Source organism: Cavia porcellus, unplaced genomic scaffold (assembly GCF_034190915.1).
Source record: "Cavia porcellus strain 051 isolate PalLab524CR breed Dunkin Hartley unplaced genomic scaffold, mCavPor4.1 scaffold_38, whole genome shotgun sequence".
In the NCBI taxonomy this organism is placed as follows: Eukaryota; Metazoa; Chordata; class Mammalia; order Rodentia; family Caviidae; genus Cavia; species Cavia porcellus.
In genome coordinates this window covers 509,660-523,082 of record NW_026947521.1, presented here as the reverse complement: position 1 = coordinate 523,082, position 13,423 = coordinate 509,660, and the positions used below count along the sequence as shown (strand labels likewise).

Genomic DNA, 13,423 nt, shown 5'->3' with positions numbered 1-13,423 from the left:
GTTTTGCAATAGCTGCTGATGTCAGAGGCTGTGGAGTATGTCTGAGTATCAATCATATTGGCTGCTCTGCCTGGCTTTACCTCAAAGCCATGCCAGCTCATAAAAGCTTTCTGTTTCCATGGGCTGCCTGTTTATGTACCTCTTGCTTACGGTGTTAAAGCATTAGGGCACATGGTACCAGCCAGACCTCTGGGATCAGCAGGGTAAAAGATGCCCCCAAACCCCTGGATGGCAGTTGTACAAACATCTCTCTTCCACATGGCTGCCCAGGGAGTAGGAGATGCTGTATATCAGAGGAGGAGGAAGTGTCCACTGCATTGCTTTCCTCCGGGTCCTGTGTTTTCTTTCTTGAATAATTTAGAATTTGGAGTTTATACTTTCAGGATACACTTTTATCATCTGCTTTGAATTTCTGAGGTTATTACTTGTAGATGCCAGTGTAGGTAGCTGTGTTTCGTAATCCATTTAACCTGACCCATTCCGAGTGTTGGCTGGATTTATTTATTGCTGTGAATGTTTACAAATGCGGAGGACGGGGAGTGTGAGCACCTGGCTTCCCTTCACTTATAATTGGACGCTTGCCATTGTGTCCCCCAAGTACTCAACAGAATCATTTTATCCTAGATATTTGTAGCCATCACTTTAAATTTTTCTTTTTAAAATCTCTTTTGGGTGAGTAGGGGGGTACTGGGAACTGAACTCAGGACCTTGTGCTTGCCAGGCAGGCGCTGGGCTGATGAGCTGTATCCCTGACCCTAAAAATTTTAAGCCTTTTTAAAAAAAATTTTTTAAGGATATTCACAAACATCTACAAAATTAGCACAAATAGTACAATACACCTGTCTGTATCCATCATCTGTTTTCAGCACATGGTCAGTCCTGTTTTCTCTTCTCTCCTCTTGCCCTACTTGCTTATTTGAAGGAAATCCTAGACAGCTGGTGCCTGTGTTTTCAGTTACTAATGTATACATCTGACAGATACACCTTAGCACCCCAGAAAAAATGGGTAACTATTGGGGTAAGGTTAGAGCTCAGTCATAGAGCATACGGTTAGTATGTGCAGGGCCCTGGCTTTGATCCCCAGTGCTGCCACTGAAAAGAGGATTCTTTTATTATCCATCTAATATTTTCAGCATTGCAATTTCATGATGGCTGTGTAAATCCTTTTTTATAGCTTTTATTCTTTCTTTCTCTCTCTCTCTCTTTTTTTAACATTTTGGATCCAAACAAGGTCCACAGTTGCACCTGGTGACTCTGTCTCTTCAATTATTCAATTGTGAACTCTTATCCTTTGTGGTCTTTGTTTGCTTGATATCCTCTTGGTAAAGAAAATGGTTCTCTTGCTAGACACAGTGGCACACACCTGTGACCCCAGCACCTGGGAGGCTGACACAGGAAGATTGCGATGTGTTCAAAGCCAGCCTGAATTATACAGCAAGGCTCTGTCTCAAAAAACGAACAAAAAACAAAGAAAGAAAGGAAAAGAAAATGGTACTCCAGGCTTTTCTACAATCTGCCACTGGTTGATTGTACCTAGTGATGATGCTTAAATATTCCAGTGTTTCCTATATTTTTCTGTTCATTGTTAATTCTAAAAGCTTCATTAGATTCAGATTCGGTTTTGTGCTGTGTGTACTTGTTTCCTCCTGGCTTCTCTGTGATGTTCAGATTGTCAGTGGATTCATCCATTATAAATTCCCATTTCACTGTCATTCCTTAAGTTGTGAGTGAAAAAAAATAGTTGTTTTCAGCCAGGTGTGGTGGTACACCTGTAATCCCAACACTCGGGAGGCTGAGGCAGGAGGATTGCCATGAGTTGGAAGTCAGCCTGGGCCATATAGTGAGTTCAAGGCCAGCCTGAACTGCATAGTAAGACCCTATCTGACACAGACAAACAAACCAAAAAGGGGCGGGAGATATGGTTGTCCTCTGATTACATTTCTTCTGCATGTGTTAGAGTTACTTTATTTCATCACCTTAAAATACAACTTGATGGCAAAACCAGATCCATGGTCTTTCTATACACTTTTCAAAGCGACAAATTTTTGCCCCAGGACCCTCCCGAGGTCTAGTGTGTTTTTATTTTCAGCATCATTTCAAATGAGGGGATTTTGAGTATTTTATCTCTTTATATTGCAGTTATTCCTTAGTGGCTCACATGGTCCCCTCTTTGCCCCGGGAGCGGCCTCTGCCTGGGTGTGGAGTCCTTTGGACTGAGAGTGCCCATATGTAAGCTCTGCCAAGCTGGGGCTGGGGCTGTGGCTCAGTGGTCAGCCCCTTGCCAAGCAGCTGTGAGGTGCTGGGGCTCCAAGCCCAGCATCAGCGAAAAAGTAAACAAATAAAATTCCCAGGAACACACTGTTTAGCAGCTGCTCTTCCGGACGGGACGCCAAGCTCATGGCCTTTTTTGTTTATTGGTTTTTGCTATAGGGAATCGAACTCCTGACCTCACGCTTGCCAGGCAGGCGCTAGACTGCTGAGCCATATCCCCGGCCCTCGCTGCCTGAATTTGTCAGTGCTTCTGCCTCTTTGCAGAGGAAAAACCTGGTTTTGGGGGTTGAAACCATGGCCTTCGTACGATACTACAACCTTTTTTAATTTTTGTTTTTAATTTTGAGCCTGAGTCTCACTGAGTTACCTAGACTGGGCTTGAATTTGCAATCCACCTGCCTCAGCCTCATGAGCTACCATGCCCAACTAAAATTGTAGGCTTCTGAAATTTCTTTGATTTTTATATTTGTCTCCTCTCTCTTAGCTGAAAATCTTGGTTCCTGATGACATTAATATAATTATTTGCCTTGCCTGTAATCCCAGCACTCAGGAGACTGAGGCAGGAGGATTGCTGCGAGTTTGAGGCCAGCCTGAACTGCAGAGTGAAACTCTGTCTCAAAAACACACTTCTCCCCAGAAACCTATTATTTTCCTGTTACTGTGTGTGATATGCTATATATGTCATGTAACAAACACTTACAATGTGTGACACACATGTATAATGGGAAAAAGCAAGTAAGTTGTTAATGCTTTCAAATCACAGTGTCATGATTATTTGTAGCAATGCTGAAATCAATTTTAAATTTTATTGTCCTTTTTTGTCCAGATACCAAGTACAGTGGCACATGAATGACCCAGGAAAGGATTATTTTCAGTGACTTTTAAAGCTCGGTGTTTTGACCATGAAAACGGTTTTGCCTTAGTTCACAGACCTAATTCTTGCCGTGATTCCGGTCACAGACTGAACTGGATGAGAACCGAATTGAAGAATTAAGGATGTGAACTGAGGCACCTCGGGTTGTGAACACTTTTGTTTGCAAACATTTTGGTTCAAACAGAAGCTTTTGGCAGGACTTTTTGTTTGCAAACTGCCTCAGGTGAGAAACACCGCTGTGACCATCTTTCCCACACAAACACAGACATGGCCATCTTTTCCAAAATGGGGAAACAAATCAAGTTCATGAACCAAAGGACCACTGTATTTATGGTCAAAACATTGGGTTTTAAAAGTTACTGAAAATCATGTTTAGAGTTAACTTCCTTATTCCACTTTTGATTGTAGTCATTTAAAATGTTTAAATTCTATTTTGTTATTTTTTTCCTTTTTCATTAAATTTTATTGGTACATGGGCACGTCACGATCATGTAGTTTCATTTTCTAATTGTATAAAACATTTAAATGAAAACCGTAAGACAGGAAGCCTGGCTTGTTCCAAGGCAGTACAGATCTCAGGTATGGCAAGGTAAAAGTAGACTGTGTGACATTTTACCCTTAGGCAGTTCCACATAGATCTCTGAAAAAGAAAGACATATTTTTCCTTAGCCCGAGAACAACAGGAGAATGAATAATAACTCCAGGATTGTCTCAATTCTCGCAGCCTTTGTTTGTGTATCTCTAGCTGTTTCAAGCATGTTCTTTTCTGCAGCTTTATGCAAATCGAGGAAGGCTGGGTGCATTTGGTTATGAATCATAAATTTATTTTTATCTTGCCATGGTTCCCGTCTTACCCCTGACATCAGCTGACCCTGTGCTGGACAAAGTCCTCCTGCTCCCCGCTGCCCCTGAGCTCCACCCCAGCCCCTCTGACCTGTCCATCCCCTAGAGCCAGGGGTCTGCCTCTGAGCTACACACCGCCAGATTTTTTATTTTAACACGAGAGCTTGCTAAATTGCACAAGTGGGACTCAGATTCCGCAGTCCTCCTGCCTCAGCCTCTCTCAGTGCTGAGATTATAGGTGAGTGCCGCTGTGTCTGACTGGCATTGATTTTCTAGAGACCAAGGCCATGGATTTGTGCCACCTGATCCTTTTCTTAACTCCTTCAGCTGATCAGTCTGTAAACTGGGAGCTTACTCTGAATTTTAGTGTAGACAAAGCTCCAGCCCTTTGGGGCCTCCCTGGGAATGACAGCTTCTGCAGATTAACAGGAGGTGCTTTGGTGTGACATCAGAAGTCGCCTGTGGTTGGAGAGGTCCAGAGGTGTGCTCTCACCTGGATTCTAGCAGGTGAGCCTTGGATGAGATACCGGCAGAATCCCTGCCCCTCCCCTTCTTCAGTGTGCTCTTCTGGGCGTGCACTGGAACGAGCTCCCACCTGAGGGCAAAGTACACACCCAGCCACTTCCTTTTCAGCTCTTCTTGGGGGCACAGCCCCCGTGACTTGCTCCCAAAGGGCCTGCTCTATTAGGGTGCCTGCACCTTCATTTAGGAGATGCAGACCCAGGGAGCCGCTACGAGTAACCTCCCCAGAGTGCTGCAACCTCAGCTTCAGGGGTTACCTGCTAGCTAGCCCCTCTGCCCCTTCATAGTTCACTGAAAGCAGCACAAAACCCAAATCGGAACCCAGCCTGAGAGGTCCAGATCCAGGCTGTTCTGTCAGCCCTCCTCACGCTCCTTGGGTGGCACCACGGCTGAGCCAGGACTCCTGTCCCACCCTGGGGAGGCTCACTGGAGTCTCTGGCATTGTTTTGTGGGGTCAGTCGCATACTGCCATTGTGCCTGAGCTCTGACTGCTGTCTGTCCTCAGAGGTCCAGAGATACCATTTGTCTCTCCTCCCTCCGGAGATGAGGCCTCCTTTCGGTGTGCATCAGGTCTCCATCCGGAGTTGCATCATTCCATGGTGGCCTAACCCCAAGGCGTGCAAGGCACCTGTCAAGCAGGACACAGTGAGGCCTAGAGATCAGCATTACCGAGGCCAAAAGCCCAGCCTTTCCTGGCTTAATTTTCTAGTGCTCAGGAACTGGGGTGTTTTGCTTCAAGAAACCTGCAGCCCAGCATGCTGGGGATGTGGTACTCCCCACTTCTGGCCCTGGGCAGCCTCTGTGGACCTCGGGTTCTTATCCTGAGGAGAATGATTGAATAGATGACTTCTGAAATTTCCAGCTTTCAGAATTCTCACTTTCAAGCATGCTAGGGGGAAGGGAGGGCAGAAAAATGTCCTGGATAGTGGTTTGCAGCTGCCGACACTGGATAGGTGGGGTCTTGGGCTTCTGGGAACTGAGTTAAATGATGCCCCCGCAAATGTGTATGTGAACAGACAATAAAACTCCATTTTTTTGTGGGCCTGAAGAAAAGCTGGCTCCTTAATGCTAAAGGATTCCCCCAGGATTGGAAAGACTAGGAATTTCTAGCTGCCCTGATCTCATGGTGTCCTTCAGACCTGCACCTCCCATGCAGCTTTGCCTGCACGATTCCATGGCTGAACAGCGCGACCCATAAAGGCACCGTCACCAGTGTCCTCCCATCTGCCCTGGGTTTCTAAGCGGTAGCTGCAGTGACCGGATGGCCGGGAACCGTTCCTGGCTGGAAATTGGTGTAGCAAACTGAATTTTTTGAGGAAGAAATGAAGCACTGTGGCCTAGGCCTCTTTTGGAGCCCGGGGCTTGGAGCTTACACATCTACACACTTTATTTGTTGAAACGGCCAGGGCTCCTGCAGCCATAGGACTCCTGCCAGCCATCCAGCCTCACAGACGCGTGTGGAGTGGACCAGGGCTTGTTAGACCACGGGGAGAATTCCACCCATGGACAGTGGGCTGTGTCCAGGAACACAGGGCACAGCCGTGGGAGAGGCCAGATAATCTTGCAGGAGGTTGGCAGAGGATTGAATTGAGAGCCAAGAGATGGTGAAACTGGCTGATGTCTTGGGGTCACAACATGCAGGTCTGCATAGAGATGATGGCCTTGCCTATCTCCTGGAGTGGGGAAGGAACCCCCCACCTCTGCGCCCCTCTCCCCGTCCCGCCGCCATGGAGGTCGGCCCTGCTCACTTAGGTCTAGCAGCCAAGCATTAGATTCGCTCCTCCTCAGGAACATGTGCCCAAGGTTGGCCCTGGGTGTTTCTCAAGCCCACCTAACTAGCCCCTGGGTTCTGCGGATGCCAGTCTCATTCACCATGCCTTGCATTCACTAGTTTCACTTTCTAGGGATAAGTTACGTTTCTTTAGTTTCTGAAATCCTCTTTAGGTCAGTAGCTATATAGATTCCTAGGCGCCACCTCTAGAGATTCTGTTTCAGCTGATTTGTGGTGAGCCAGAGCACTGGTATCTTTTTCCATCTCCCCAAGTTACCCTAGGTCAGATTCAGGGCTTATAGCTCTGGAAGTCCTGATTCAGGGTTACTGGGGGTAGTGCCTTCAGCCTAGGCAGCTTATACTCCTGGATCTCACACCCGCTGCCAGTGCTGTCTGTCCATGTTATGTCTGTCCAGTCTCGCCATTCCGGTTGTTGGCATCTTTGTAGCTCCAAGTGTGATGTAGAGAGTGAAGTTTAAGAGGATTCTGTGAATCCAGAACTAACTTGCTCACTGTCAGCTGGCCTGGGCCATCCTGAGTGAAGAGGAATGGGCTTGAACTACACATAAAATATATAGTTAATGTATCTGATTAACAAAACTTCATTCATTCTTTATATTTGTTATAACTTTACAAAGGAGGATGCAGATTGAATAGCCTGCTCCCACTGAGCCCTGTGTGGCCTCGTACTTGATTGCCTTTCTCTATACCTCCCTGTTGAGTGCAGCTGCTCTGTGTCTTGGGTTTTCCATGCTTTGGTGGAGATGTTCACAACTGCCATAGATCCTGAGAGAGTGGGGGACCGAGTGAAGTGAATTATCCCACACTTGAGCTTTCCTAGGTGGAAAGCCACCCCCAAAACAGGTGCACTGCAAAACCTAAGCCTTGGATGTCATTGGCTGCAGTGCTGTCTGCATACTGGGAGGACCAACAGTTGACTGACCTAACCAAAGCCCCTGACCTCACTGGCCTCAGTGCCTCCCTTAGAAGGGAAGAGGAGTCCATCTACCCAGTAGCCACATGATCACTCTGTGTCTCGCTTCAAATGAAGGGCCAGTGACCTGCAGATAAACCTGTTGATCTTGGTCGTGTTTCAGAGGCCTCTGAGCAGGGTCACAAAAGGCCATTCACTAAGATAAGTAGAAAGGGAATGGGATCGGGAAGGCTTGCAGAAACCTAGCATCAGGCCGGGTGTGGTGGCGCACACCTGTAATCCCAGCATGCTAAGAGCTGAGTCGGGAGGATCGTCGTGAGTTGGAGGCCAGTCTGGGTTACTCAGTGAGTTCAGGGCCAGTTTACACTAGATGGTGAGACCTTGTCTCAAAAAACAAGCAAATGAAGGCATGATGCCACCACCTGTCCTGGGATGAAAAGCCTACATGTGTGATGTGTGATCCACTCATGAAGGCAGGCAGGTGTGGTGGACAGTGCCAGGGAGACCTGACACCCTGGAGGATGTGAACAATGTTAAAATCATGAGCTCCTAAAGGCTTCCAGACACCCATGAGCCCAGGTGCGGAGGGGCCTAGGTCTGCATAACTCATTCATCTTTTGTCCTCCACGGTCCAGAGTTTGGATCTGTGTTAGAACCACACGTTCCATAGTTTAGGGTGTCAGAGGCGGCTCTGCAAATCTATTTCATAAAACTGTCATGGTGCGGTTTAAGAAGGGAAGAAGAATCAGTCAGAGTGTTCTGTATCCTGTACCTTCCTGATCCTGGCAGAAGGTCACAAGTGTTCCAAAGCCTGGCCTCTGACCTCTGGGAGACACTGGGTCCAGACTGCATGGATGTGGCAGTTTTACTGCTGCCCTCAAATGCTAGTCCCTATCACCTGCATTGGTTCTTTGCCCCTTTGAATGCCTAAAATCTCTTGAGGTCATTGGAGGCATTGCATTTGGTACAGTTTTCAAGCTTTGTTTTGTTTGAAATATCCTGCAGGAGTTCTTTTTTTTTTTTTTTTTTTTTCCTTTTTTCTTTTTGTATTTTTCAGACAGGGTCTCACTATGCAGTTCAGGCTGGCCTTGAGCTCACTTTGTAGCCCAGACTGGTCTTGAATTTGCAACAATCCTCCTGCCTCAGCCTCCTGAGTGCTGGGATAAAAAGCGTGCACCATCACACCTGGCTTAGCAGTTATTTTCTAGAGAATATGGCATTCTACTCTTAAAGTACTCAGCAACAGTTTGTGAAATCTTTGACCATTGTATCCGGCATAGGAGTTGAATATTTTCTTGAAAAAAAATGAAAGACAAGAGCTCTTTTGAAGGTTCATCGGTAGAATTTGCTGAGTGTACAACAAGAGAATTTCAGTAGAGTAAAAGATCATTGTTGTTAATGGATCTAAAATCTGTAAGCCACTTGCTTCCCAAGACCTTGGAGATTTAGAATCTTGGTATTGGCAGTAGTAGAGAAGGAAGCACATTCTGAGGACCTCAGAATTTGGCTTGTGTCTGGGGCTAGGGATTTAGCTCAGTGGCATAAGCACCTGCCTTGCAAGCAGGCAGTCGTGAGTTCGATCCCTGGTACCAATAAAAAGGAAAAAGACAAAAAAAAAAAAAGAAAAAAAAGAATTTGGTTTGTTTGTTCTGCTCTTGGCCTCTCTGTGCTCCAACATCTTAGATTCCCAAGCTGTCCTCCTGTCCTTGGTGTCTGTCAGGGACCTTTTTATTATTAGCACCAGGACCCTTCTCCAGCTCTCCTGCGTTTCTGTCAGCCCACCATTCCTTGTTTACCTCAGCAGCACTTAGCTTCGGGACTTGCTGTCCCCTATGGCTCCTCTAGGAGAACCCCTTACCTATGACTAAGGGACTGCCTGGGCCTTGCCCCCCGCCTGTGGGCTTCAAGACTGGGGGTATAGCTCTGTATCTCTACTGTTTTCAAAGCTTCCCACCTGTCTCCGAGTTTCTGTGATTGCCAGGCTGCTCTATTGTTAGGCCAGCAGTATGTTTGGGAGGGCTGCCTGCTGACCATCTTGTCTGTAATAGTACTGACCGCCTTTTGAAGAGTGTTGGTTCACCCTATCAGTGAGTTCCAGGCCCTTGGATTCAGTCAACTATGGATCAGAAACTTTTGGGAAAAATTACATCTGTATGAACATGTAGTTTCTTTTCATAGCCTTATTTCCAACATGATGTGGTATAGATGGCTTGTATAGCATTTCTACCATATTAAGTAGTATAAGTCCTTTAGTCCTTAAGTTCTATAAAGAATATGCACAGGACACATCAGATACCGCACTATGGACAGGAGTCCCAGGATCAGTCCCCTGAGGTTGCCTAGTGGGGACTGATTTTCTTTGTGTCCTTTTATTCTACCATTTTACATCCTCACCACCAGGTACCGAGCCAGCTGGGTGGGCACATCACTCTGGCAGACAAGGTAGTCTTCTCCTTTTGCAGATTAAGAGACTGAGTCTCAAAAAAATATTGAAACTTGTTGAACGTTTTGTGTTTGCAATGTGGCAAAGTCGTCCGCCCGGCCAGGCCTGCCTGACCCTGGTGTTCCACCAGTGCTAAGCTAGCTGGAAAGTGACCCGTTGTCACCAGTCCTGAGGGGCCATGGAAAGCTCTATGGGGCGAGTCGCAGAGTGGATGCTTGCTTCTGTTTAAAGTGTGTGACTTCTGCAAACCTCCATCACCACATCTGCAAAATGGGAACTGATACCTTACAAATATAAAGCAAGGTTTGTAAGAACATACACCATGAAAATGAGTTTAAACCACTAGGAGTGGTGTAAAATACCCACTAGTGACAGTGAAAGGGATTATACAGCGGCAGGAAGTAGTCAAGCTGAGACTAACTAAGCTCGGTCATCAGACTGAACGTGGGGTTTGTCCTTTTGAAGCAGGTCCAGCCAGCATAAGTGCCCCTCTGGGCCACGTTCCGGACAGACTGGAAAGGAGTTTTGTCCATGTGACAGCACTGATTGGCTGAGTGTTTGTAAATAACTCCTCGTCTTTATCCCTCCTTTCTCAGTGTGTTCCCAGGGCAGCCTGGATCATTTGCTCGGCAGTTTCAGCTTGTCTGTGGGGTTCTGTATTCACTCCGTGATGGTGTGTCTCTTAAGGATTTTTATTCCAGGATGATTCTAGGTTCTGAGAGTGGACCCCGCTTCTTTGTGCCCAGGCGCCTTGCAGGTGGCCTCAGAGGTGCATCATGAGTGTGTCTCTGTAAGGATGTGGGTATAGCTACAAGTTTGATGAACCGAGCTCTTCCTGAAGTTCCTTTGGGAAGCGCTACTGATTTTAGCTGGTTCAGCAGGCCCTGGGAGAGTGTTTAATGTGTGTCCTCTTCTGACGCAGCACAGCTCAAGTCCTGAAGAAGCCTTCCCGGGATCTTTTCCTGGCTCTGTGGCATAACCAGCTCCAGTCACGCAACGTGACACCTGACACAGGCTGGCTTCTCCCACCTGTGTCTGTCCTGTCCATGATCAAGGAGGTCTCATGGCTTGGGGATGGTGTTCTGTGTGCTTGCTTGGCTTCTGCCGAGGCCCTGGACAGCTTTGAGCTGTGTCAGGAGCTTGAAGAGCAAATGAGGAGAGAACGTGGGGGCCACCTTGTAACAGCCATACTTGTAACTAATCTGGTCCTGGGAAAGGCAGGGCTTACTCAAGGACAAAAATGGGAGCCCATTTTGAAGGCTCCGCCGCATCTCCCACCCCCACCCCAACATTACCAAACCAAGGTATCAAGGTTCCCGTACTGGAGCTTTGGGAGCTATACAAACCGTAGCTCCGCCAGCCCCAGCTCCACGTCCGTAATCAGGAAGAAATAATAAAGCAATGTTTCTGTTACACTGACTCTATTGGTCTCAAGGACACTGCAGACCCATGGGAAATGTTTCAAACCTGAGAAGGGAGAGAGAGTGGTGACCTGGTGTGTGTGGGAGCGCGAAAGCTGGGGACCCAACTTCTGGGGGGCCACTCAGCTGCAAAATGGCTGCTGTGTTTTCTCCTGTACCGGTGCAGGTTGTAGTGAATCGCAAACACTCTTGATTTTTAAGTTAAGACTCAGAAAAACAAAGATATCCCTTGAATCCAATTACTAATATGCCATTGCAGAAAAATTTCTCCCATAACATTCTTTCCAGTTCTTTGACTTTTTAGCATGTGTTTCCATTTCTGTACTGCACACATTTACAAACATTACATGATTTCCTATTTGAGTTGATATTTCCTGTGAAGGCTGCCTTGACGTTGATTTTAAGTTGCTGGACTGATTTATATACAGACTGTAGTTGAAGCTCTGTTCCTAGGAACCGCTCTTGGAGACGAGCTCAGGAGATTGGGAAAAGGTCCTAAACCTGGGCATTATTTAAATATGCTAAGGATTCTGATGTGTTGTGAGATTAAAGACCACTGGAGCATTTCCTTCATTTCCAGGGCTTTTATTTTTCTTTCTTTTTCTCTTGAGAAAGTCAAGCTAGGGTAATGAGATTAGGGAAAGCTATGTGCAAGCATCAGCAAAGCAAATTGCCCTGACTGCTGTGGGATCCAAAATCAGTGATACAGAATTGATCTGATACCTGCACATTCTTTTAATTTGAGTTTTAGTCCAATTATTTCTCCATCCCTAGCAGGCCAGTGGAATCATGGTTGCATATACGGCGGGCTTCAAGTAATCATTCTCTGTGGAACCATATTTTGACCAAACTACCAGTTATGATCAATTAAAACTTCTGAAGTGTATGTGAGTTAAAACCAAGAAATAAAAATTCAGCTCAGTGTTTAGCCAGAACTAATTATTTTAAATCCAAAAAAGATGACAGTTACTGAGAGCATAGATGTCCTATTTGGGGGCCTACCATGCTCATTTTAGTAAAAAGAGTTTCTTTCCATGGCTACTTTTTGCTTTTACTTCAACAAAAGAGAGAAAACGTTTCGTGTCTGGTCACACTGTTCAACAAAGACAGTGGGGTTGGTGGTCGCTGTACTTTTGTTCCATAATTCTAGTAGGATTTGCTCTCTCGTTCTATCTCTCTCCAAGTTTGTTCAAAAGGATTCTAAATATGAAAATATAAACTTAGAGAAAATATGTTTACTCAAGGTGATATAATAAGGCGTTGAAATAATGGAAGTGATGAATATTGATTATCGATGCAATGTGATCACTTTGTTTTTAGAAAAGCTCTTTAGAAATCTAAACTGCATGGCTAATTGCCCATCTCAAAATATAGTAAGAACATTAAGAGAAATCACACCAGAAGGAAAAAAGAGTCACTCATTCCCCAGCCTCCTGATCAGTCAGATGCTTTTTGTCTTGTTCCATTATGGCTCCTTTCCCTACATTAATTTTCTATAAATATAAATGTGTTATAGAGACATGTCTTCAGCTCAGATCGCCTTGACCTTAGATGCCTTGACTTTATTTTGCCATACAATCTCTTCTAATTATTTCAAATGTCTATCACATTGAGTCTTTGTGCCATTATATCCTTGGATTTTTCAATATTTTTAAAGGTTTGCAGTGGTACAAAATACAAAATGGACTTTTATTGGCAAAACTTGGGCTTCACATGAAAGAGATGGTGTGCATTGACTTGCAGTCTGGGTGTAGGTCATTTTATTATATTGATCCCTGAAACAGGTAATTTCCTTGATTGCTTCAGTTTGCCAAACATACTCGCACCTGTCGGTATGTCTGCCTGTAAGGAGAATGAATGACTTTTCCTCATCCCAGACTTGCTGGCTTTCTGCTTGCCCTTGCATCTGAAGAGGTTTCAGTTAGGTTTTCCTCCCTGTATGACTGGAAATCAGGGAACTGTGAGTTGGAGTGAACTGCGTAGATGGAATCAGAAATCACGATTCCCTCCACTCGCCTCCTGATCTCTCATTGATGCAATACCATATATTCAAGGAAATCCAGTGATGTTCTGTGTTTTGCCAAATTGCTTTAATTTTGTTTCAAAATGACCACATTATTTCAACATTGATTTCAGTTTCCTCTTAGGTGAGAGGGCCAACCTACTTGATCGTACCCTAAGCAAATCTATCCTCTCTCTTCAGTAGTTCAGTGGTTGCTGATGGTTAAGAAAGCCAGTGTTCACAGAGGAGCATTTGCTCTGCATCCCAAAATTCTTGATCACTGCAAGCAAACAGATGAGAACTAGTAATAGCCTGGTTTTTTCAGGCTCAATTCCTACGATG

At 45.6% G+C, this 13,423-nt stretch overlaps 1 protein-coding gene across 1 annotated transcript in view; it reads left to right on the top strand.

The window, feature by feature from the left end:
• Window positions 1-13,423, top strand: part of Myo1e (myosin IE) — a 170,717-nt gene that overhangs the window by 87,168 nt on the left and 70,126 nt on the right. The gene's annotated exons all lie outside the window — the stretch shown is intronic.